This window comes from Myotis myotis, unplaced genomic scaffold, assembly GCF_014108235.1.
Source record: "Myotis myotis isolate mMyoMyo1 unplaced genomic scaffold, mMyoMyo1.p scaffold_m19_p_1, whole genome shotgun sequence".
NCBI lineage: Eukaryota > Metazoa > Chordata > Mammalia > Chiroptera > Vespertilionidae > Myotis > Myotis myotis.
The window spans coordinates 111384580-111410616 of NW_023416313.1; positions in this window are offsets into that span (position 1 = coordinate 111384580).

A 26037-nucleotide genomic window follows, 5' to 3' on the forward strand; every position below is an offset into this window, starting at 1 on the left:
CCCCATTTGAGGCAATTCTTGATTCCTTTCCTCTTTTCCTGCAGAGCAAATTGGCCTTTGCCCCCATGGCCTCGGGTCTGGCATATGTCCATGCCTTCGGATCTCATGATCTGATGCTTAGGGTCTCTTCCCACATAGTGACCTTTTGCTCCTCAGAGGAATTTCAATACCAGCTGTAGGTTACAAAGCTCCTCCTCATTGCTTGTATGTGGAGTACTGAAGCTGGAAGGGATTCCAGAGATCATGAGTCGAGCTCAAGTCAGACAGTCATTGGCTCAAGGTCTCTGGCAGGTAAGACTTAGAGCAGAAGCTAGAACTGTCATGCTGTCATTGATTAATTGATGCTACGAGTAACCAGAAATCCAATATGCTCTTAAAAGAGTCGAGATTAGGAGCAGGCTGTGGGGTAAGGCCACATTGTCCAAGCAGACTGCCTGATGATTCCTCTTGGAGCTTCTTTACCACTCCACAGACTTGGGGGGTAATTTTCATGAGCATAGTCCTTGTGCCTCTGCACAGGTCTTGGGTTGGCAGATAGAGCCAGGATTTCAACTCTACTTCTACCATATGTTGCTTGATCTTGGTCTGGATGTTTTCCCTTTGGGCCTCAGTTTACCTACTCTTAAAAAGCGGTATTTGTTTGGCACTGTCCTAGCAATTTGCAGAAATGTCTCAGGTGTCTTCCAGAGTACACTCTTGATTCCAAGTATGTGGGGGGTGGAGAAGGGAGGGGATTCAAGGCTGTTTACCCCCAATCCAACTGGAGGCAGCTCATCTTATATCTGTTTTAATATCTGGGGTTTCACAAGGGCTTCCAATTAAAAATGATTTCCATTGCTTAAAAAGTCTTTGAAAATCTCTGTTGTAGCTGATATCGGGGGTCCAAGGCTCTGGTTAAATATGAGCTTCCATGGCTACAGTGATGGGGTCGGGGGCGGGGCTGTCCCACAGGGCTTCACATGGCTGTGCCTTCCATGTGGCCACCATTGGCAAATTGGGACATCCATCAGGAGGCAGCTGGGTGGGTAGGAAGGACCCCAGTGTGGAGGCTGCTTTGGGGAATTTCTGAATATTGGTAACTGTGAATCAGGCCCCAAGGTTTCTATTTCCTCTGCTCAGTACCCTCCTTCAGAAGTGTGCTTCAGCAGGATGCAGATGCTGCAAGTTCCACGGTCCAAGGGGGTGTGGGCAAGAGTGGTGGGCTGGGCCCAGGTGGGCACCCCACATTTCCTTTGCAGTCAGTTCATAGAGGGTAAAAAGCCTTTCCCACCTGCATCCAGAACTAATGTGCTCCATGGCCCCTAAGTGCTTGTTCTGAGTGTCTGCGGTTTGGAGAATAGCCAAGTTGGAACACAGGCAACACCAGCATGGACTTGTGCTCTCCTGGTCACGGTGTGGCCCTGGGCCTTGCTCACACAGACACAGCCTGGTCTACCATCGACTTCCTTTGGCCTCATATTTTGATTGAAAGACATAATTAGGTATATATGCAACACTTCAGAGTTTGCCAAACACTTTCCTATCCCTGATCTCATGTAACACTGAGAGGGAGGCAGGCAGGGATCACCATGATGTCATGTGAGAGGCACGCGTGGTACCTAACTCAGGTGTTTGGATTCTAAATCCAAACCTCCAACACTGCTCAACCTCAGCCTGTCCTCAGCCTCATTTCTGACTTCTCCATTGTTAAAAAAAGAATCATTACTAAAGACATTTCTTTGGCACTTCTTACCCTGCCTGAGTTATTAAAACAACAGCTTAATGATTTGTTTCTACTGTCTTTTGTTTTATTCACTCAGTCTCTGGATCACTCTTTGTTTGCATTTGTCCCATTGATTCAGTTGCTCACCCCATTCATTTAGCATCATTCGGTCTTTTATTTATTCATTCAAACTCGTGTTGAGTGTTTACTATGTGTTCAGCTGATGTTGGCCACTTTAGGGAAGAAAAAGAATGCTCAGTTGTGATCCTTGACTTTGAGAAGCTTATACTTTAACTGAGACATGATGGGAAAGAGTGTAATACATGATTTCCCAGCTACAGAGGATATATTTTTGTTTGTTCTTACCAATAAATACTAATAGATGTTACTTGCTTATGTAAGTCATTTAACTTCCTGAAGTCCCAAAAATGTTCTGGTTGGGTAGATGCTGGGCTGGGTGAGTTTTAGGATCCTGTAGTATTGGGGTTCTGTGGTTTTACAGTTTAGAGATAGGAAGTTTCTGATAGCAGGGGTGGTCAGGGAAGGCTTTTTGAAAGCGGTGGGATTTGAACTCAGCTTGGGAGGTTGGGGAGGATTTGTGAAAATGAAGATGCAGAGATTATAGGCCAGGGATGGGGCAGGGGAGAGAAGGACAAATGAAGGCCTCGGCATGTACATGGGGCTCTGGACAGGTAGCTTGGTCAGGCAGTGTGTGCGTGGGGAGAGGGGGAAGGGAAGGGCGAGCATGTGGGCAGGACTTGTGGTGAGGCTTATGTGCAGTACCTGCCTCCGGCCCTTCTGCCATTGACTGTTTGGCTTTGTGTCAGGTAAACTGAAGGGTGAAGGGCCAGCAGCTCTTAGCAACTTTTCCTTCATCTTTGATGAGAAGTGTGGGCTCTGCTTTGAGTGGGTAATAAAATGGCCTTTGCCTCTTTCAGCCTCTGGCAGGAAAGAGAGAGAGAGAGAGAGAGAGAGAGAGAGAGAGAGAGAGAGAGAGAGAGAAGAAAAAATATGAGTAGAAAAATGAAGAGGTAGAGAGAAGAGGGAAGGGGAGCAGGGAGGAAAGCACAGAGTTATGAAGAAAGATAAGAAGTTGAAAAAGAAGGAAGCTGGGTCGGTGTGGCTCAGTGGTTGAGCATCTACCTATGAACCAGGAGGTCACAGTTTGATTCCAGGTCAGGGTATATACCCAGGTTGCAGGCTTGACTCCCAGTAGGGGGCATGCAGAAGGCAGCCCATCAATGTATTTTCTCTCATCATTGATGTTTATAACTCTAGCTCCCTCTTCATTCCTGTCTGAAATCAATAAAAAAATATACATTAAAAAAACAAACATACAAAAAACATGAGAAAGAAGGAAGACAAGAAAATGGGTGGAGAAGTGATGGAATTAAAAGGAGCCTTGAATGGGAAGAGAAAGAGAGGAAGAGGAGAGGAAAAAGCAGGAGGAGGAAATGGGGGAAGGAAACAAAGAAGAGTGAGAGGGGAGGGAAAGGAAGAGAGAAGAAAATAAAAGGGGACAAGAAAACTTTGGCGATTTCTTGCCAAAAATACTTGGGATATGTATCTGGATTCCTGAGAACCAAAATGTCACAGAAGGATCAACGACCTTTCCAGATGGCTGTTTCTGCTTCTGCAGAGACAAAGGAACCGCTGCCTGGGGTTCTCCCCTTCCCTTGGCCTCCAGTCCACTGGGTGTAGGCTGCTCACATGCTTTGTCTACAGCAAGCAGAGTCCTAGCTGATGACTGCAGCAAATGTCACAGATAAGTCTCTTCCACCTTCCCACTGAAATGAACATGAGGACACCCATTCTTGAGGGAAAACCCCAACACACACACACACACACACACACACACACACACACACACACACACACGAAGGAGAGAGAGAGAGAGAGAGAGAGAGAGAGAGAGAGAGAGAGAGAGAGAGAGAACGAACTCAGGGTCTGGCACCTGATGGGTATTCAGCACCTACTGAAGGAAAGAAAAATGAGTAGAGAGATGGATTGATGGGAATCCTGCAAGACAGGTTGGTGGCTGACTTGAGATGGGTGTCCTTAGGACCTCCCCCTCAGGCCTTGGAGCTATCAGGGAAGGAAGGGGAGAGGTAAAGGTAAAGGTGGTACAGGAGGCCATAGCCTGGTGGAGGCTTGGGCTTGGAGCTCCTGCTGTGTGCACACTGAACAGCTTGGGTGTTAGTCTTAGGACCTGGAGCCTATACTTGCATATGTTATTTGAGCCCCACTTTAATCCTGGGAGGCTAGTATAATTATCCTTATTTTTCACACAAGACAATGGTCTCAGGGAGAGAGGAAAATTTGCTCTAAGGTCACATAGCTTTTCAGTGAAGGATTCAGGATTTGAAACCAAGTGTGTGTGATTATCAAGTCCTTGACCTTGAAGCTAAACTCTACAAGTGTTTCTCTCCCCAAACTTTTCCTTTTAGTAGAAAAAAAAAGAGGCCACTTTTGCTGTGTGTGCATCTTGCGAGGGGTCCTGGCTCTGGCCCTCAATCATCTCCTGGATATGAGTGTTGTGCTGGGAATGAGCCATTGGCTGGTGATGGATCCCCACCGTCCATCACGTCCCCATGGCACTCTGACACATGGTGCTGGAGTGTAATCAGAGTGATGGTGTCCTGATCTATGGGACGTTCATCATCCCAGGGCTGGTACCTTGATATAGCACCTGAGCTTGCTGTCAGTGGGATGGCCTCTTAATGTATTTCAGTAATATATCACCCACCAAAGGTGGCTAAGGAGGTCTGCTGACGCCAGTCAGCTTGAGCTCTTCCCACGAGTCTCCCTGAGTTCTTGGTCTCATAAAAATTCACATGTGAGTTTGTGTGAGCATAGAGAAAGAACATAAGAGAGGGAGGCAGAACAGAGAGACAGAGAAATGGAAATAGGATGAGAAAAGAGAGGCAGAAAAAGAGACAAAAAGGAAAAGAAAGAGATGGGAAGAAAGAGAGGAGAGGAAATAATGGGATGAGAAAAAGAAGGAAAGAAATGGAGATAAGGGGGAAAATAAAGGCAGCAGAGAGGAAAGAGTAAAACAGAGGAAGGAGAGTAGAATGTTCTGAAGATGTCAATTATTTCCATCTGTTCTAGAGTGTCATTTAGGATTGCTGTTTCCTTGTTGATTTGTTGCCTAGAAGATTTATCCAGTGATGTCAGTGGGGTATTAAAGTCCCCTACTATGATTATATTGCTGTCAATTTCTCCCTTTGTATCCTCCAGAAGTGTGTGTATATATATATATATATATATATATATATATATATATACACACATACACACACTTCTGTATTGAGTGCATATATATTTATTAGTTATAGCCTCTTGTTGTATCAATACCTTTAGTATTATGAAGTGGCCTTCCTTATCTCTTGTGATGGCCTACACTTTGAGGTCTGTTTTCTCAGATATAAGTATTGCTACCCCAGCTTTCTTTTTTTCATTTCCATTTGCTTGAAAAAAATTTTTTCATCCCTTCATTATCAGTCTGTGTGAGACTTTTATTCTGAGGTGGGTCTCTTGTATGTATTATGCTTTCTTGTCCATTTAGCTACGTCGCATCTTTTGATTGGACCATTTAATCCATTTATCTTTAAAGTTATTATTGATGGGTACTTGTTTGTTGCCATTTTTATTCTTTATGCCTGTGTTCCTTCTTTCCTTTCTATTTCTTCTTTTCACAACAGACCCTTTAGCATTTCTTGCATTGTTGGTTTGGTGGTAATAACCTCCCTTAGCCTTTTTTTGTTTGCGAAGATCCTGATTCCACCTTCAATTTTTTTAAAAAGTGTTTTTATTGATTTCAGAAAGGAAGGGAGAGGAAGAGAGAGATAGAAATATCAATGATGAGAGAGAATCCTTGACTGACTGCCTTTTCCACACCCCACACTGGGGATCAAGCCTGCAACTCATGCATATGCCTGACCAGGAGTCGAACCGCAACCTCCTGGTTTATAGGTCAATGCTCAACCACTGAGCCACACTAGCAGGGCTGACCTTTAATTTTGAATAATAGCCTTGCTGGACAGAGTATTCTTGAGTTCAGTCCTTTGCTTTGCATTCCCTCTGTCCTGATGTGTTTCTGTTGAGAAATTGGTGATAGTCCAATGGGAGATCCCTTGTAGGTAAAGTTCTGTTGCTCTCTTGCAGCCTTTAAGATTCTTTTTTGTTGTTGCCTTTTACGTTTCCCAATTTAATTATGGCGTGTCTTGGTGTTGGTCTTTTTGGGTTCATCTTGATTGGGACTCTCTATGCTTCTTGGACTTGTGTGACTTTTTTCTTCCCAAAGTCAGGGAAGTTTTCTGTCATTATTTCTTCAAACAGGTTTTCTATTCCTTGTTCAGCTTCCTCTCCTTCTGGTACTCCTATTATGCGGATGTTGTTTCTTTTCATGTTGTCCCAAAGCTTCCTTAGACTCTCTTCCTGCTTTTTAATTTTTTTCTCATTTACTGCTCTGCTTAGGTGTTTTTTTTTCTTCCTTGTCTTCTAACTTAATGATTTGGTCCTTAACTTCTAATCTACTACTGAAACTTTCCATTGTGTTCTTTATTCCAGCTATGTCATTCTTCATGTCCTCTTGATTCTTACTCATGTTGGTGCATTTCTCGTTCAGCTCCTTATAATTCTCATTGAGTTGCATGTATTTCTCATCCAGATGTTTGAGCATCCTTGGAAACATTACTTTGAATTCTTTCTCTGACAAATCACTTGCCTCCACTTCATTTAGTTCCCTTTTCAGTGATTCCTCCTTTCTTTTATTTGGGGGTTGTTTCTTTGTCTTTCCATTTTTGCTGTTCCTTTGTATTTGTTTCTATGTATTAGATCAAACTGCTATGCCACCCAGATTTTTTTGAGTTGGTCTTATGTAGTAGATGTTTTGTGGAACCCAGTGGTGTAGTCTCTCAGGTCTCCTGGGTTGGGTGTTCTATGGAGGCACCCTGCTTGAGTTATTTGGGTTCTCTTGATATAGTTTGGTCTTTTATGATATTGTCCCGTTCATGGATGGAATTTCATTTCAGGGTGTCTGATGACATGGCTTGTTCCCTACCATGTCATGGCAGCTGCTGTGGAGATGCTGACAGAACAGCACAAAATACAAGACAGGACATGACACAGAAGGAACAGAACACAAATGTTCACTACACTCTTATAACCCCAACAAAAATGACCACCAGAGAAAAGATAATTAAGAAAGAGAGCAAGAATATTAGAAAAAATAAAAAAATATGTGGAGAAAACACACAAAAAAAACCAAACAATAAACCAAAAAGCACAAACAAAAATCACCCAGAAATGGGGGGAGAGGGGGATGTAGGTGGGGGGAGAGGGAACAGAATCTGTAGATGCAGAGCTTAAATAAAGAAAATAAGGTTAAGGAATTGGAAGAATAGGGGAAGGCCCATGGTTTAGAATAGAGGAGGGAGAAAAGAAATGAGAATATAAGAAAAAAAAATTTTTTGAAAAGGAGAATAGAAGAGAGAGCAGATAGGCCTAAATTTAGGAAGTTAAACAAGTTAAAAAATTAGGAGAAGAAAAGAGCAAGAGAAGAGAGAGAAAAAATTGAGTAGTGAAGAAAAGGAAAAGAGAAAGGAAAATTGAGTAGGAGCAGGGAAGAGGAAATTAGCTATCTGAATAAACCAACAGAGACTAGAATAATAACAAATCAATAAAGCAGATAAAGAAGATCAATTTAAAAAGGGAGGGGGGAGGAAAGGAAAGAAAAAACTAAAAGGAGAAAGGAGAAGAAAAACAGGAGGAAAAAAGGATAAGAGAGGAAGAAAAATGTGCAAAAAAATTAAAATAGGAAAAAAAAGTGAAGTGTCATTCACTTCAGTTAAGTTTTAATGCCCCATGGGAGCTGGCTTGGGACCCCACTCTTCTGTCCTGTCTACCAATTCTGGGCTTCTTGTTAGGTACTTCAGTGCTAACCACTGTCAGGCACTGTCTTTTGACTTTTGGCACCCTGCTTGAAGCTTCAAGTGATCCACCAGTCCACTGCTTGTGTCTGTCTCCCCAAGTCTTGGCTTCAGGCAGGAGGGGCCAATCTGCCCTCTTTGCCTGTCCACCAGCTGTCAATCTTAATAATTTAAGAGTCTGTTTCTGACAGGTGTTTAGATGGGTTAATGCTGTTTCACTTTCAGGGAATATGATGGGTGTGTTTTCCTGACCTAGAACTACTCATCCATGAATGGCCCAAAATATTACTCTGCCCTTGACTGGACAGAGATCCTTGTATGGAGACCAATGGGATCAGCTGGGACCTTGGAGTTTTTATCAGTCTGGTTTCCGGAATAGTGAAGTGGATGTCCCCTCTTCCAATCCAGTCACTGAGGGCTCCTTGAGACTGTTCAGATCCATAAGCTGGGCCTCTGCCTTTGTTTCCTTTGTAAAGTTCAAAATTCAGGGTGTGGCAGACTGCCCTGAGGGTACTGGAAGTGGCTAACTCCTCTGCAGAGGGGAGTTTAAGTTTGGAAGCACATGAATGTCCCAATGCAGGATTCCCGGTTACTGCTTTTCCATGGCTCCCTGCCCTGCTTCCCTCTCCTGCACCAAAGCCTCAGGTGAATGGTTGCAACTAAAAAGTTCTGTGTTCTGGGTTTAGAGAATAAAAACAAAAACAAAAAACATAAACAACAACAAAACTGTGGTTTTCTCTCCCACCAGCACCACGCTGCTTTCCCTTTACATGGGGCCCACCTTTCATGGCGCAGCTTTTCAAGGCTGTGGTCTCAGGTCCAGACTTTTCTTTTTACAGTTGGATGTTACGTCTGCCACCATGGATGCACTAGTGCTCAGCCTGGGCAGGGCTTCTATTGTTCTGAGGGAACAGATCCTCCTGCAGGGCAGCTTCCTCATCTCCTGCTCAGCCTGCAGGCCTGCCACCCTTCTCACAGCCTCATTGCCCTTCCTACTGGTCTCCAAGTGTTTTCTGTCCTTTATAGCTACAAGTCACTTACTTAGCTGGGCCTCATTCGTGAATTCCAGGTGAATGTTCTCCGATTTAGCTGTATTTCCAGTCTAGCCCTGGGACAAGGTGTACGCCAGGTCTGCCTATTTGGCTGCCATTTTGGTCCCTCCCAATTGTTCTTCTTACAGCATCCTTTTGGCATGCTACTTTTCAACCCCCAACATTTAAAGGACAGGCTCCTCATTGCTAATTGAATGTCTAGGTGCTACCCTCATGGACTGCAAAGAGCTGAATGGGAGCATAATTTGCAGGTCAGTGGATCTGAGGGTCAAGCCTTGGGTGTGTTACCCATGTTGTCCACACCTTGTTGGCTTATCTGTTCAGAACCATAGTGAGCAGGAAGCATGAAGAATGTGTAACTCTAATATAAGGTGCGGCCTCACAGTGCCCAGTCTCACCATGACATTACATTCAAAGAAAATAGTCCAGAAAACAAAAATAAAAATAATTTCAATTTATATTGCATCTCTAACAGGGCATTAGAGGAGACGTACTTTATGATCTTTCTTAAAATCCCATTGCTTCTCCTCTGATACTCAGTCCCATCTGCTCCATGGCCTCGCCCCATCTAAACACACCTGATTCTCAGTGCCTCATCAACACTTATTCCAACACCAAGCCTTTCTGTGTCTCTCTCCTTCCCCAAATTCCTTTACTTTTGTAGAGGAATTCATACACTTGGGCTTCTTATCATGTTCTGTTTGCTTCATACATTATCTAGATTCTCTAAAAACACAGATGAGTCTGGAAGCTGACGCAGAAAGCCTATGGATGTCCCGTTACTTCAGCACCATTTATTGAAAAGGCTGCCTTTATTGCATTGAATTGCTTTTGTCAAAATCAGTTGGACATACTTGTGTGGGTTTCTATTTCTGTATCTATTTCTGGATTCTCTGTTTTGTTTTATTGATCTATGTGTCTATCCCTCTGCCATTACATGATTTTGATTAAGTGCTATATAAGTCTGAAATCTGGTTCATCCCACTTTATTCTTCTTTATAACCATTATTTTAGTTCTTTGCCTTTTCTTACAAATTTTAGAATAATCTTGTCTACAAAAATATTTCTGAGATTTTGATAGCAATTGTGTTAAAACTGTGTATCAGTTTGGAAGAATTGACGTTTTTACTATGTTGAGTCTTTCTATCCACGAATACAGTATGTTTTGCCATTAATTTAAATCTTCTTTGATTTCATTCATCAGCATTGTATACTTTTCAACATATAATTCCTGTTTATGTTTTATTAGATTTTTACACTAAATATCCTTTTTTAGGCAATTGTAAGTGGTATTGTATTTTTTATTTGTTGTTTATGTGTTTATTACTAGTTTATAGAAACACAATAGATTTTTGTATGTTTATCTTGTATCCTGTGATACAAGGTTACTGATTACTTTTAGGAGTTTGTGTGTGTGTGTGTGTGTGTGTGTGTGTGCTGGTTTTGTATAAGTCTTAATATTTTCTATATAGACAATCAGCTATCTTCACAGATAAGATTTTTTTTTATTGGTCTGTTTCTTATTTCCTTTTTCTTGTCTTATTGCACTAAAATTTCCAGAACTATGTTGCATAAGTGTGGTGACTACAGATAACCTTCTTGTCTGTTTTCAGTCTTAGAGGAAAAGGATTTAATCTTTTATCATTATGTAGAATGTTAGCTAAGTGTATTTTGTAGATGCTTTTGTATGGAATTAGAGAAGTTACCTCTCTATTCTTATTTTTCTAAGAATTTGTATCATGAATTGTTGAATTTGGTCAAATGCTTTTTCTGCATCAATTGATATGAGCAGGTATTTTTTCTAATTTAATCTAATAAGGTGGTTGATTACATTAACTAATTTCCAAATATTGAACCAGTGTGCATCTCTGTAATAAACCCCATTTGTCATATTGTATACTTCTTTTTATGTATTTCTAAATTCTATTTACTAATTTTATGTTAAAAATTTTCCCATCTATATTCATGAAAGATAATTGTGTTTTTGTTTAGTTTTGGTACAAGGGTAATACTAGCTTTATAAAATAATTGGGAAGTGTTCTTTCCCTTTTAATTTCTGGGAGAGATTGAGTAGAATTAGTATTAATTCTTCTTTAACCATTTGGTAGAATTCTCCTGTGAGCCCAGTTGGGTCTGGAAATTGGTTTCTTAGGAATTAAAAATAGTATTTTTTTAGTTTCTTTGAATAATTATGGAGTATAGAATTATTCAAATGATCTATTTCATATTAAGTGAATTGTATTAGTTTGTATTTTTAAGGAGTTGGTTTATTTCAACTAAGTTAGCAGATTTATTTGTGTAGATTATTTTCTATTATGCTTTTGATGTCTGCAGTGATATCTCTTGCTTCATTTCTGATATTGGCAATTTGTATTTTTTCTCTCTCTTTTTTTTCTTTGTGAGTTTTCCTAGAAATTAGGCAATTCTATTGATCTTTTCAAATAATTTGTTCTTTATTTTATTCATTTGCTCAATTGTTTTTGTTTCCAATTTCATCAAATTTATGCTTATTTTCATTATTTCCTCCCTTCTGCTTACCTTGTATTTATTTTACTTTTCCTTTTTGAGGTTCTTGAGGTGGGAGCTTAGATTATTGACTTGAGAGTTTCCTCTTTTCTAATGTATTTACTCAGTGCTATAAATTTTCCTTTCAGCATAGCTTTAGCTGTGCCCCATACATTTTAATATATTTTCATTTTTCTTTAGTTCCACATATTTTAAAATTTCCATTGAGACTGCTTCTTTGATCTATGGATTATTTAAAAGTGTCTTTTAGTTTCCAAGTGTTTGGGGATTTTCCTGTTATCTTTCTGTTACTGATTTCTAGTTTGATTCCATTGTGGTTGGAGAACACACATTACATGGTTTAAATTGTTTTAAATTTTAGGTTTATTTTATATTCCTACCTTTGTGTATGTCCTGGGGGCACTTGAAAATAATGTATAGTCTGCAGTTGTTGAGTGGAGTGTCCTATAAAAGTTGATGAGAACCTGTTTCTGTTAGTGTTCACTTCCTTTATATACTTGCTTGTTTTCTGTCTATAAATTGTTGAGAGAGGGATATTTCTAATTGTAATTGTAGATTTGGCTATTTCTCCTTTTCAACTTTTGCTTCAAATATTTTGCAACACTGTTGTTTGATGAATTTACATTTAGGATATCTATATCTTCTTAGTAGATTGATCCTTTTGTCATTATATGTTTCTCTCTGTCTCTGCTAATTTTCTTTACTTTGAAGTCTACTTCATCTGATTATTAATATAGCCACTTCTGCTTTTTTTAAAAAAATGTTTGCATGATATATCCCTTTTCTTTATTTTTTACTTTTGACCCACCTAAGTCATAATTAAAGTGAGTATGTTGTTGGCAGCATTTAGTTGGGTCATGCTTTTTAGTTCACCCTGACAATGGCTGTCTTTGAACTGGTATATTTAGACCATTAGTATTTAATTTAATTATGGATATGTCAAGGTTTAATTGTTTTTCTGTTTCTTCTCTGTTTTTTTTTTTTTTTTTTTTTTGTATTCTCTGTTTTCTTTTCCCTGCCTTTCTGTGGGTTATTTTTTAGAATTCCATTTTGATTTATCTATAGTGTTTTGAGAATATTTCTTTGTACCTCTTTGCATAGCATTTTAGCAGCTGTTCTAGGTAATACATTATATGTACACTAGAGGCCTGGGGTACGAATTTGTGCACCAGTGGGTCCCTTGACTTGGCCTGTGGGGATTGGGCCAAAACCTGCTCTCCAACATCCCCCAAGGGGTCCCGGATTGCGAGAGGGTGCAGGCCAGGCCGAAGGACCTCACTGGTGCATGATTGGGGCCTGGGAGGGATGTGGGAGGTTGGCCAGTCAGGGAGGGACTGCAGGAGGGCTCCAGGGCATGACCAGCCCATCTCGCTCAGTCCTGATTGGCCAGACCCCAGCAGCAAGCTAACCTATGGTTGAAGCGTTTGCCCCCTGCTGGTCAGTGCACATCATAGCAACTGGTTGACCGGTCGACTGTCTGCCCCCTGGTGGTCAGTGCATGTCATAGTGAGTGGTTTAGCAGCCTTAGCATATCATTAGCATATTATGCTTTTATTGGTTGAACAGATGACTGGGCACTTAGCATATTAGGCTTTTCTATATATATAAAGTGTCCCCTCGGGAGTTTGACTGATCAGGAGTTTGACCGCTCATTATGATGTGCGCTGACCACCAGGGGGTGGTGTGGAACAAAGGAAGGCCCCAGCCGGCAGTCAGCAGCCACTACCTGTGCACTAAGATTGGTATCATCAATTTGATTACTCAAAGTAAAGTGTAGAAACTTTACCTCCTTTTATATTTCTTTACTCTCTGCCACTTAAAATTGTCTTAACTATTTCCCCTACAGACATTTAAAACCACATCAGACAGTGTTATAATTGTTTCTTCAATCATAAAACATAATTTAGAAAATTCAATAACAGAAGGAAATCTCCCCCGCTTTTTTTTTTACCTGTTTATGCTTATCATGCTCTTTTTTCTTTCCTGATGTTCTAAAACTCCTTTACTTTGTGTTGTAAACAAATTTATCCTTAATCTGTGAATATCTTCATTTCCCCTTCATATCTGAAGGAGATTTCTGCTGAGTTCTGGGTTCATATTTCTTTTCCTTCAGCACTTGAAAAATATTGTGCCACTTTTGGCCTCCATGGTTTCTGATGAAAAATATGTTGTTATTTAAATTGTTTTCCTAAAGCTAAGTATCATTTTTTTTTTTCTGGCTGCTTTTGAGATTTTTTTCTTTGTCTTTAGTCGTTAGAAGTGATAGCAGAGATTTCTTTGGCTTTGTCCTTTTGGGGTTCACTAAGATTTGGGAAAATTTCAGCCATTATTTCTTCTAGTACTTTTCCAATCTTGTCCTCTTTTTCTTCTGTTTCTGGAACTCCAATTACATGAAATTAGATCTTTTGTTATAGTCCCACAGATCTCTGAGACTGTGTTTATTCATTTATATATTTTTTTGTTCATTTTCTCTTTGCTTTTCAGGTTGGGTATTTTATTATTCTATCTTTTAGTTCACTAATTTTTTTCTCTGTCCCCCATTCTGTTGTTGAACCCATTCACTGAGTTTTAAATGTTGATTATTGTATTTTTCAGTTCTAAAATTTCTATTTGTTTCTTTTTTACTAGTATATCTTCTACTGGAGGCCAGGTGCACAAAATTTGTTCACTCGGGGGGGGGGGGTGGTAACTCAGCTCAGCTTGCGTCCTCTTGAGTCCAGGAGCCCTTGGGGGATGTCTGACTGATGGCTTAGGCCCGCTCCCCATCAGTCAGACATCCTTAGCGCTGCTGCAGAGGCAGAAGAGACTCCTATCACTGCCACTGTGCTCGCCTGCCATGAAGCCCAGCTTCTGGCTGAGCAGTGCTCCCTCTGTGGGAGTGGACTGACCACCAGGGGGCAGCTCCTGCATTAAATGTCTGCCCCCTGGTGGTCAGTGTGTGTCATAGCTACCGGTTGTCCTGCCATTCAGTTGATTTGCATATTAGCCTTTTATTATATAGGATTTCTTTACTGAGGCTAATTTTTCATTTTTTCAAGCATGTTTATAATTTCTCATTAAAGCACTTTATCATGGCTGTTTTAATATTTGTTAGATAGTTCTCACATCTTTATCATTTCAGTGTTGTCATTGTCATCTCTTGTCTTCTTTTTAATTTAGTTTGAGATCTTCCTTCTTGGTATGATGAGTGATATTTCATTAAAACCTGGATACATTTGTATTATGTTATGAGACTCTGACCCTATTTTATTTATTTATTTTTATTTTTTAATCCTCACCCGAGATTATGTCTTTCATTGATTCTAGAGACAGGAAGGGAGGGAGGGAGGGAGGGAGAGAGACTGATAAATTGCCTCCCGCATGAGCCCCAACTGGGAATTGAACTTACCACCTTTCCGTGTACTTGAGAGCACTGCAAACAGCCGAGCCAAGGCTGGACCTTATTTTAATTCCTTCTGGCTTATTTGGCTTTTTTGATACCCCTCCAGCCAGAAAGGGGTGGGAGGAACTCCCTTATTACTGCAAAGTGGAGGCAGAAGTCCAGGTTCTCCACTCAGCCTTCATTGGCATGTGAGAGGGAGCTCCTCATTACCACTGGATGGGGTGGGGAGTTCTGGCAGTCTCCACTGATACTGAAGTAGGTGACCTTGTTACCACTGAGCTATGGTAAAAGTCCTGCCTCTCCACTAGGCCTCCTCTAACATTGCACCCCAATCCTTGTTACAGACAAGTAGGGTGGCAGTCTGGGCTCCTTACCTGACCTTGGCTGGAATAGTTTGGATGCGGGAGCATAGTTTTTTCCTATGGTGTTTGGCTGGAATTGAGTGGTTATTACTTAAATGTTTTCTGTCTTGCTAGGTTATCCCTTTATTGCCCTTTGGCTAGAGAGAGCTGGCTTTTTTTGGAACTTCTTTTGTCTGTGCTGATGGAGTGTCTGGGTGGTTGGCTTCTTCTGCTTCAAGCCTTGAGTGTATGTAGCACAAAGAAAACCCAAGGAACTCATCAGTGAGTGTGCAGTACCTTGGGTCCTCAGGTTCCCAGCAAGTCTTCCTTCTCTCCACCTTTCAGAGACCTTTTATGTTTGTTTTGTATATAATGTCCACGGATGTAGTTGTACTTAGCAGGAGAAATGGGGAAGAGTACGTCTAGGCCATCTTTTTGGAAGTAGAAGTAGATCTGACCTTTATTTTTAAGCTGCTGAACGTTTCCAGAAATATTGTAAGTGGAAGCCCAATATTTTAAGCAGAAAAAATGGAGTTGTTTTGGTTGAAGTGAAAGTGGAGATTGCAGCCCTGACCACCAGTTCCTGCCCCCAGGAGCCCTTGAATTATCTCCCAGAATCCTGGGATTCCATGAGAACATAGTTTGAAACCAGAATTCTAAGTGCCCTTTCCTTTCCTACCATCTGGGACACGCTCTTGGGGAAAGACTCAATGCAGGATGGGAGACTCGAGGACTTTGGGGTACAAGTTGATTTTGGACAAATAGAAGCTGTCTGACTACTTTCCAAATGAGCCATGGTTATTCACAGCAGTCACCTGTCCATTAACCCAGCCTGCACTGGCCACCTTCTCTTCCCTGTCTCACTCCTTCACTCGTTTCCTGGTGTTTCCTGTGATTACCTCTCAAATGAACAACTTTCCCTCAAATCCTTGTCTCAGGGTCTCCTTCTGGGAGGAGCCAAACTAAGACAGGACACAGCAAATTTGATCAATGTAAACAGTGCTGTGTGTATGGATACTGATGATGAGCTAATTCGGAAATGGCCAAATAAAGCAACCTGTCCCAACCCTCTGAGTGCATTTCTTGTCATCATTTCAGGCTCGATTGAGTTGCTGCCCCACTTGCAGTGCCCTGGGACCTCTGAGATCAGGATGGGTAGGGACAGCCAGAGCTTGGTTCAGGGTACTTATTTGCCAGTGGGCTTGCATGATTTTGTTGGTGCTGCTGTTCTGATTGTTTGTTTTGGTTTATTCTGAAAGTGCCTGTTCTCAAAGCTGTGATTATAGAAAGGTTTTCAAGTCATGTGGGCTGCTTCCCTGTCTTGGGCCCCCTCCCCTGCATTAAGCTTGGGGCCTGACTCCTGCTGGGGTTTTTTCTTTGTTGTCTGAGGGCCTTGCAGGTTTATAGGACCCCTGAGCCAAGGATTGTCTGGGTCCTACTCTGAGGCTAGAGCAGGAAAGTGAGAAGGCACTGGGGGTGAGGGGCTCCGACGTTGCCTGGCGCAGGGTATAGTATTTGTCAAATCATGCCTGGTAGAGCTCAATTCCCATGATTAGCTTGTGGCTTGTCGTTCGCCTCCTTGTCCCCCTAGGTGGGTAGCAGACAGACTCCTGAGTCTTCTGGGGTTTCATCTCAACTCTTAATCCCAAAAAGTAATTCTTGTGGTGGGATCTCAGGTACCAGGACAAGCGTTACTGCAGGAGGTGCTTCAAACCCTGTCGATAAAAAGCAAATGCAGGAGGGTCTTTGGCCAAAGGGGCAGTACATGGAGAATGGCTTGCCCAGGTCAGCCTGTTCTGCAGGGGGTGCTTTCAGAGGAACTGTATGTTGGCTCAGGCTGAGGGTGGGTTCAAATTCAGGGGCCTGGGTGAAGGAGAGAAACTTAACCCATTTGGTTAACATGCATTTTGTTCCATTTGAATATTGGGGATCCATTAGTTCAGCTAATTATTTGTAAGTTGAAGAATGGGGATTTGGAGGGTCTGTGTCTGCTCTGTCATAGGTAAACAAGGGGCATGGTAAGCCCTGTTTACATCATATAGGGAAGAGGGTGATGGACTGCAGGGCAGTAAGCCTTCACTGGGACATAAATGGGTTTGTGTGTGGACTTCTGTGACCCTCCCTTTTTCCAGGACCACAGGGTAAACTCAAGCTGTCAGTCCTGTATGGAAATTGAGGGAGCCCTGCACGAAACATAGACTAGACCCAGTGTTTCACCGTGGGGACAGCTGGGGTCTCCTCGCAGACGCTCCCAGGGAGGTCTGGTGGGCTGGGCCGAGCTCCAGGCTGGTCCACCCCCCCCCCCCGCCCCCCAACCTAGCTCCCCTCCTCCCACTCCGCCCTCTGGGCTCCAGGCCTCCCCCTTTCCCGCCTGCCACACAGCTGTTTTGCCAACATCCCTGTCTGATTATCTTTCAAGTGGCTTCTTGGAGCAGATGTTCCCTGCTCTTCCCTGCATCGAAAACAAACAGGCGCTGTGTTGTCATTTGCTCTCATGGGGAAAATCCCTCCGCTGCCGCAGACTCGTCTTGAGAGCTTGAGGGAGGGCTGGGAAATCTCTCCAGGCTGCTCCTCGCCAGGAATGTGTCTCCAGATGGATAGCAGGGGCTCCGGGTCTTCTGAGGTGTGCGGCACCTCGGGGCAGGCAGCAGAAGCAGCTTTCAACCTGGGGGAAGTACCGGTAGGCCTCACGTCTGTCACTGCCTCCCAGATTATCTAACCTTCTGAAAAATGTAAACGTCTCACCAACTTGGTTCTAAAGATACCCCAGGGGTTTGTTCCCAGTTGAAAATCTCTTTTTGTTTCCAGTGGCCTCACCAACAAGAAAATGTTGGCTTGCTTTTTGAGGTTAGCATTATGAAAGCAATAGGTTTTTGGTTTTCATTTATGGCTATAAAAGTCAAATATGAGGTTGAATGTGTGTTTTAAAATGTGCCTATTTCATCACCTCACCCCACTGGGGATCAAGGCTCTGGACCTGGCAGAGCCTGGCGGCTGCCTGGGGCATGGTCAGGGTGAGCTGTGGGATCGCTGAAGGCCCTTTTGCTGTGTGTGAGCAATTACAGCCTCAGTAATTCACTCCTTGGAAGTGAGGCCTGAGGACAGAGGCAGCAGTGGGCGTGTGGCACCTGTACCAGTGCTGCAGCCTGTAGCCCTGGGAGAAGAGGGAGAGACAAGCTGGGACCATGCCTGGGGAGGGAGATGGGGCATCAGGGAAGACCTCAGCAGCCTTGGAGAGGACATCTGAGGTTGCTGAGCCCAGTGGTCAGAAGGCGGGAAATGGCAGCCATCCCGTTTGTGCAGAGAAATGCCTGACCATTAGCATGTCCACTTTCCTCAGCCAGAGCAACACCTGGGAGGACAAAATCACATGTGAAATACGTTTGAGGTCTGTCCCCAAATGTTCCGTTGATTTGCATAACAGATCTTGCTTGCCATCTGTTCTACTCTCCCACTTTGTCCTCTGGCCCACGCAGTCCTGCCCCACTCTGGTATGGTCCAGCTCCACTCCCCCCAACTCCCCGGAGGTGTGCACACTGCCACACCGCACAGGCGCACTCCTCTGCTCATTCTATGCCAGCGGTTCTCAACCTGTGGGTCACGACCCCTTTGGGGGTCGAACAACCCTTTCACAGGGGTCGCCTAAGACCATCAGAAAACACATATATAATTACATATTGTTTTTATAATTAATCACTATGCTTTAATTATGTTCAATTTGTAACAATGAAATTGGGGGTCACCACAACATGAGGAACTGTATTAAAGGGTCGCAGCATTAGGAAGGTTGAGAACCACTGTTCTATGCAGAGGTTTGGGCCTGGATCACCTGGTCCTGACACTTCTCCTCTCTTGGCCTCTGAGACACCATCCTTTCCTGGTTTTCCTCTGATTTCTTTGCCTATCCCTCCCGTTTTCTTTGCTGGTTCTCCTTTCCAATGTTCAAGTGCTCATATTCCTCAGTGGTAGCGGCTCTGCCAGCATCAATTCTCTTCCTAGACCAATGTTTCACCCACGTTAAATGGCATCCAGATACTCTGGGGTAGTTGCTAGCCCCATCCCCAGAGATCCATTTCAGTGGCCTGGGAGCCCAGAAATCTGCATGTTCAACAGCATCCTGGGGATTCCTATGCTCATAGACCAGAGAACATGCATTGGTGAAGCTCTGCATTGACTCTTGCACATGTGGTCGCATGCAATTCCCAGACATTGCATAGTATTTATATGCTGACACCTCCTCAGCTTACTCTCCAGCTCAGACCCTCCTCAGAGCTCCAGGCTTATAGCTCCCAATCATCCTGACACCTCTATTTGGACATGACCCAACCCAGTGTCTGAACCTTAGGATTTTTTTTTTTTATATATTTTATTGATTTTTTACAGAGAGGAAGGAGAGAGATAGAGAGTTAGAAACATCGATGAGAGAGAAACATCGATCAGCTGCCTCCTGCACATCTCCCACTGGGGATATGCCCGCAACCCAGGTACATGCCCTTGACCGGAATCGAACCCGGGACCTTTCAGTCCGCAGGCCGACGCTCTATCCACTGAGCCAAACCGGTTTTGGCTGAACCTTAGGATTTCTAAAGGAAGCTTGATTTTCCTTCCCAAACCATCTCTCCTTAGTTCATCTCAGGAAATAAAAACGCAACCCCCAGCTGCTCCTTCAGATCTTCCTTTCTGCCAGCCCCAGGTTCAATACACTGGCAAAACCTTCAGCTGTGTTTACAGATATTTCTCCACTCGGCTGCATCTCTCCCCTCTGGTGCCACTGCCACTCTGCTCCCAGCCACCAGCATCACTGCCTGGACGACTGCAGTAGATGCCTAAATGGTCTCCCTGCCCTAATTCTTTCCTTTACAGCAGCCAAAAAGGAATTATGAAACACACCATCATTACTGTCGCTCCCTTTAGTGGCTTCTCATTGCACTTAGAATGAAATCCAAACTTCCCCCAGGCCTGGTGGCATCTGTCCTCTGCCTGCCTTTCCCCCTGCTCTCCTGTCATCCCAGCCTTGCTTCCTGAACTCTGTTCACACTGAACTTCTTGCATTTTCCTGCTCAGGGCTTCTGTACATGCTGTTTTCTCTGCCTACAATGCTCTTCCTGCTTCTATAAGTGTCTCTGACTCCTCATTTTTTAGGTCTCAGTTTTTCTGACCTCTTTATTTTTAATATTATGACCTCTATCCTTAATCATGGCCACCTATCCATTCTCTCCTGGTATTTCATGGAAGTTCAGAGTTTGTAATTATATATTTATTAGAGGCCCGGTGAATGAAATTCATGCATGGGCGGGGTGGGGGTGGGGGAGGGGAGAGGGCGGTCCCCTGAGCCCTGTCTGTACCCTCTCCAATCCAAGACCCCTTTGGGGATGTCCAACTGCCAGTTTAGGCCCAGCCCCTCTCACAATCCTGGACTGCTGGCTCCTAATTGCTCACTTGCCTGCCTGCCTGCCTGGTCACCCCCAACTGCTCCGCCTGCCAGCCTGGTCACCCCTCACGGCCCCCTGCTGTTCTGTCGTTTGGTCATCCCTCACTAACCCCCCTGCCAGCCTGGTCACCTCATGCAGCCTGCTTGTTCAGTCGTTTGGTTGTCCCTCACTAACCCCCTGCCAGCCTGCCTGGTCGTAGGCAGCCATCTTGTGAGGGCATGATGCAGATTACTCTTTATTATATAAGATTAATGCTTATTTGTGTCTTTTTGGGTCTCTTTCACCAGTCAGTATGTTCTGTGAGGACAGGGACTATGTCTACTTTTTTCTTACCTAGCACAGATTAACACTTGAAAAATGTTTGTTGAATGAATGGACTAAATTTTATTTCATCTGGTTATATAACGCTTGGCTTTGGCCCTATAATTTTGTTGCACTCTATTCTGCTCAGAGCTCTTTGGGTTTGTTCCACCCGGTGTCACTCTATTGAATTCTATTCTATTCTAGTCTACCCTGTTCTAACCTTTTCTACCTTGTTCCATTCTGTTCTGACCTGGTCTATTCTGTTCCATCCTGGTCAATTCTGTTTCAACCTGTCCTAGTCTAGTTCAGCCTGTCTAGTCTATTGCACCCTTTTTTATTCAGTTCCATACAGTTCTATTCTGTTTTTCTCCTTCCTACTTCTTTTTATCTGTGCCATACTATTTTTATTGGTTCTATTCCATTACATTCTTTTCCAATTCATTCCATACTGAGAGATTTAATCTCATTTTGCTTCATTACATTTCATTTTACTCCAGTATTTTTCTCAAAATTTTTGGAATGCCAGCTTTTGCCATTCTTTTGAGGGATCCATGAGATTATAAGACAGTGATGGCGAACCTATGACACGCGTGTCAGAGGTGACACGTGAACTCATTTTTTTGGTTGATTTTTCTTTGTTAAATGGCATTTAAATATATAAAATAAATATCAAAAATATAAATCTTTGTTTTACTATGGTTTCAAATATCAAAAAATTTCTATATGTGACACAGCACCAGAGTTAAGTTAGGGTTTTTCAAAATGCTGACATGCCGAACTCAAAGGTTCGCCATCACTGTTATAAGAGAAGGAAATGTCATCCTGGGCATAAGATAGCTCCTCTAAAGGGTGAAGGAATGGTAGAGAGATTATTGTAGGAATCTAAAATGACCCATGATCAGGAGGGTTTGGTTAGGAAGAGGGGATGACAATATGAGAGAAAGGGAGCTGGGCCTGAGTGTTGGTGATACACTGAGGACATAAGCCTAAGAAACTTCAGAGGGAGCCTGGGGTTAGGGCAGGCCAGGGGTGCCGAGTAATGGAAGCTAAAGGCACAAGTAGGTTAGTCTCCTTCCATTGGTGGACCTGGTCTTTGATGTTTTCAAACAAGAGCATTCCTGTGGTTTGATGATGACTGTTGGGACCATCCAGCCTGCTGACATCAGGAGGGGCAGTGTGGTCCAGTGGAATGAACATTCTTGTGTAAGATGCTTAGCCTTTCTGAGCCTCAGTCCACCCCCAACCTCCTCAGTGAAATGGGAATACTAGCATCAACTTTGAGTTTTGTGAAGAAAAATAGCTTAGACTCCTGTGCAAAGGACTGGACAAGCATTCAGCCCCATACCTGACCATTTGTAGGTTCTCAGTAAATGCGCAGTCTTTTCCACCTTGCTCCATCTGATTTTACCAGGTTAGCTCTGAGTCTCAAGTGTGGAACAAGCATGAGGTATTGGGCTTGGAGAGTTATTGTTGTTGTTTTAAGTTTGAAGGGACTAGATACATGATTGATGTTTCATGATGAAATGATTGATTGTAGCTCCTTTACTCCTACCATAACACATGGAACACAGAAGGTACTTAAAAATGCCCATTGACTTGAAGCAAATGCAAAAAACCTGAAAGAGTGGAAGGTGGGCAACACCCTTTCCAATGTAGACCAAGGGCTGAACTGATGCAATTTATACCAGACCTCCAAATGTATTCAGAATCAGGGTATTAGGAGACAAGGAAGGAGGCTGCCAAAAAGAATTTATCTTGGAAGTGGAGCTTGGGGAATGGCACTAATATTTTCAGAAATTGAAACTCCAACCATGAAATTGCCTATCATTTATCATACATGGTCTCTCAAAGGGGAAACGGAAAAGCATTTAGTCTTATTGCTTTTTAAACACATGATTGCTGAGCATAGCCATCCAGGCTGCGGTTTTGAGAGATGATGTGTCTGAAAGGGTCCGGCCAGCAAGCCCTTCCAACCTAATGCAAGGCTGCTCTCTGTAGACTCTCCCATGTCAAGAGCTAAGCACAGTAAGGGGCCATCCCAGGTGGGCTTGGGCAGCTGGGTGTGGTGCAAATTCTGGTATGCGTAGGTCCTTCCAGATCATCTCAAATCTTCCCCAACCCTTCCTAATGCTCAGTAGTCATCTCACTGAAGTCTTTAATATTTTTAGTTCCAAGCTTCCCTTTGAAAGGGTTCCGCTGTTAGCTTCCAGTTATACCTACATGCTGATGATCACCAAATTTCTCTTTCTCCCAGACCTATGGGTAGTTTTGGACCTCTATGTGGAAACGGCTCCTGGGTCTCTCCACCTGCAATGTCCTCAGGCTCATCAGATGCAGTCTAGCAGAATTGCAGACATCATTTTTCTGCCCTCCTGACCTCCCAAGGCTCCCCATCTTGATGAAGGATGTCATTATTGCCCCAATAGCTTGAATTGGCTCTGAGGCACAGACACAGTCACCCATGGGAGTCGGTGGTTTGTAGGTGGCATTCTGCTGTCATGTGGCTCATCATCATCAATATCTCAGTGAGGGGCAGGTCCTAACTATCCATGTAGGCAGGCCTTGGGGCCAGCCAATCAGAAAGGAGGCTTTCTGGAGCAGCCTGTTTCCATTTGGACAGATATCAGTTTGAGATGGTAAAAAGGAAGAGGGCAGATGGAGTGGATATGGGCTAAAGCTTTCTCAAGCCACCCTTCTGCTCTCGGAGAAGGGACTGCTAATTATTTTTCACCATTTACAGGTGAGAATCTTGAGGTGCAAGAGCCTGTGTAAGTCTTCCAAGGCCACAGTGCTGGAAGTAAGGCCATGAGATTCTCGCCCAGGTCTTCTGATGTTCAGCATTGCATTCTTCCTCCTGAGCAGAGAAGAGCCCTGGGCCCGTGGCATGCACTGACCGAGTCAGAGGACATGAGTTCTCACTTCTGTACTGACAGCTGCTGTCTGCTGCTTCAGTGTCCAGGCCCTGGGGAAATGGTGGTGTCTACGAGGCAGCATTCTCTGGGGCTCCACACTGCCCCTGGCTTTGGCATTCTTGCTCATAGCACTGGGCACCATCTCTGTGCTGATGACACCCAGATCTCCACCTCAAACCACACCTCTCCATTGAGTTGGGAGCAAGTTTCCAACTGCTCTTGTATGCCTTCCCCTGGAAATCCCACAGGCACCATTATGCAGACATGCCTTTTGGAGAATTCTAGGTCACATCCTGGAAATTTTAGACCTTATTTACTTCACTGCCATCAGAAAGGCTTTTTTGAGTTATGTTTTATTGATTTTTCTCTCACATATCTTCAAGAATCACGGGCAGAAATGGTTATGTAATGAATATGTCTTTGTACATCTTTGGTATTCTACATTACCCTTAAAGCTATTAATGCTTCTAAGAGTCTCTAAGGCAAATGCCTGTTATAATCTATTCCTGGCCAGGGTTGGGGGTGGGTGGACTTGAGTTCTCTTGAAATAGTAATATTTTTCCATTTTTTAAACATCAAAACTTGAAAATTTTCCTTTATATCTTGGTTACCAGGAAGCTCAGAACATAATGAAATGCTCAATCCTAGTGATTATATTATCCCACACAATAATATACATATATACATATATATATATATATATATTCTTTTCTTTTTTTATTGTGGTAAAATATACACAACATAAAACTTATCATTTTTAAGTGTACAGGTCAGTGGCATTAAGTACATTCATATTGTTGTGCAACCATTAGCACCATCCATCTTCAGAATTCTTTCACCTTTCCAAACTGAAACTCCATACCCATGAAACAACAGTGCCCTGTCCTCTCCTCCCCCAAGCCCTGGCCAACTCCATTTTACTTTCTGTCTCTATGAAAGTGACTACTCTAGATAAATCCTATAAATGGAATCATACAGTATTTGCTCTTTTGTGACTGGCTTAGTTCACTTCGCACAGTGTCTTCAAGGTTCACCTGTGTTGTAGCATGTTTTAGAATATTCTTCCTTTTTCAAGTTGGCTAATATTTCACTGTGTTGACCACATTTTGTTTTTATCCACTCATTCATCAATGCATACTTGGTTTGCTTCTATCTTTTGGCTTTCAATTGTAATCTCTATTTTATAGTTGAGAAATTGCTTCTTTTTGGAATAAGGTGCAGTAACAATTATAGCAAAGCCATTAACTAACTAATTGAGTGGCCTGTACTTTCTTACTCCTGACTCATTCCACCACCAACTCCATAAAAACTACTTTAACCCTAGCCAGTTTGGCTTAGTGGATGGAGCATCGGCCTGTGGACTGGAGGGTCCTGGGTTCGATTCTGGTCAAGGGCACATGCCTGGGTTGCGGGCTTGATCCCCAGTAGGGGGCGTGCAGGAGGCAGCCGATCAATGATTCCCTCTCATCATTGATGTTTCTATCTCTCTTTCCCTCTCCCTTCTTGTCTGCAATTAATAAAAAATAATATTTTTTAAAAAAGAAAACTGCTTTAACAAAGGTTACCAGTGACCTTCATGTTGTCAAATCCAGTGGAGACCTTTAGCCTTTCTCTTACCCGCCGCTGGTACTGACCCCGCTCACCACCGGTCCCTATAGAACCTTCTTCCCTGGTGTCTGTGACAACACTCTGTCCTCGTTTTCCCTGTTTCCTTTTCTCCCCTGTCCCTTTGTTGGGTCATTTCCCTCTGCTGGCCCTCAGGGTGGGCATTTCCCATAGTTCTGTCCTCGAGCTGCTGATCTTTCCAGGTGACTCCCTGCTCTTCATGCCCCTGTGGTCACCGCTTCTCTTTGCTGGTGGCTTCCAAATCTCCATCCCTAGTCCTGGGCGCCAGCCTGAGCATCACCCTCACATATCCATTTGCCAGTCTAGTGCATTTCTCCCCAAATCCTCCACAGTTACTTTAGATTCAACATGTCCAAAGTACCTCCCACCCACCACCTCATCTTAGCAAGTGACACAATCTACGCAGCTGCCCAAGCCACCAACCAATTAACTATATTCCAGTTTATCATCCTACCCTGCAATCTTACCTCCTTGGTATTTCTGAGGCTGATCCTCTATTCTTCTCCTCTTCCCATAATCAGGTGTCAACTTCCTTTGCCCGGAGTAGCAGAATTGACTCTGACTGCTCCCTCTTCCTCTAGTCTTGTCCCATTCCAGTTCATCTTCCATGGCTGTAGGATGGATTTACTCTCACGTAGAGCTGGTCATTGCCACTTCTGTATGTAAGGCCTCTAGTGTCTCCTGTAGGGAAAACCTGAACTCTGAGGTTGGCACTACACCGCCACAGCCTTTACTCTTCTCCAGCTCATCCTCACCACTGCATCATCTCCTCCCTTTCCTTGAACGTGTGCTGAGTGCTCACCACGTGCCAGCAACAAAGGATAGGGT